This window comes from Xiphophorus hellerii, chromosome 13 (genome assembly GCF_003331165.1).
Source record: "Xiphophorus hellerii strain 12219 chromosome 13, Xiphophorus_hellerii-4.1, whole genome shotgun sequence".
Taxonomy (NCBI): domain Eukaryota; kingdom Metazoa; phylum Chordata; class Actinopteri; order Cyprinodontiformes; family Poeciliidae; genus Xiphophorus; species Xiphophorus hellerii.
This window is the reverse complement of record NC_045684.1, coordinates 9,128,051-9,129,245: the sequence shown is the minus strand read 5'-3', so window position 1 is coordinate 9,129,245 and position 1,195 is coordinate 9,128,051.

Genomic DNA, 1,195 nt, shown 5'->3' with positions numbered 1-1,195 from the left:
TTTGTTTTCTTTTTCAATCAAATGATTTGTTTGTAAATACTGAATTTGATCTTTTTTGATAATAAAATTGATCTTGTTTATGTTTTTCCCTTTTCAATTTTTTCTTCCTGTTTCGGGAAACTAAAGAAAATGCCTAAAAACTCATCTTTTCAAATCTTCTTACTCTGCACTGTCTAACTTTCTGATGGTTTATCTTGTTTGTACGGGTTCTTTGTTAATAAATGCGTTTAAATAAAATGTATTAATACTGAGTCATCTACATTGCTTGTTTAGATCAGGAAGAGACGCTGTTTGTTTACTTGGATGCCTCCAGATTAAGTTGCACCTAAAAACCTTCAATTTTCTCAAAAGCTGACAGTGCGCCTTATAATCCAGTGCGCCTTATATATGGACCAATATTGAGCCACAACTGGTCTCATAACTACGGTAAGCAGCCGCCGACTTCATTTCCCCAGTAGAAGAAGAAGTGCGCGGTGCAGGCTGGGTTTTGTGTAAAGACCCCAAAATGGCTCCTATTAAGAGACGAGCTTACGACGCAGAGTTTAAGCTCAAGGCGATCAGTGACGCAGTAAAACACGGGAACAGAGCAGCAGCCAGAGAATTTAACATGAACCAATCAATGGTTATAGTGGAAGTGGATATATATTGTGATTGCACTAACGTTTGATTTACCGTAACAGCATCAGGCTGTTTTTTACGTGTTTATTGAATCGAGGAAAAGTTCCCCTCCACTATATGTTACACCTTGCTGTTGTTAAAAGATAAACTGTCACCAAAATACCACGTCACTGACTTTACCTCGGGAAAATAATAAAACAGCTTTTTATTCATTTTGGGAATGAAGGGAGTTTTCAGAACGCTGGTTTGTAATTTATTAATAAAGTTTGACTGAAATATCTGACTATTTTGTTGACATTCCCTTTAGCGCAGCTCCATCTAGTGGATGCATGACGTAACTCCAGCCTCTACTGTAGCGTCTATTCTATGCGCCTTATATATGAAAAAAGGTTTTAAATAGGCCATTCATTGAAGGTGCGCCTTATAGTGCGGAAAATACGGTAAATGTTTTCAAACTTTTGCAACACCACACTTTGGAGATAAAAAATTAACTAAAACATTTAATGTATCTTTTAAGAAGACTCAGTGATCTTGCTGTTACCCAACCAGAACTTGTGTACAAGACAATATTGAGTGT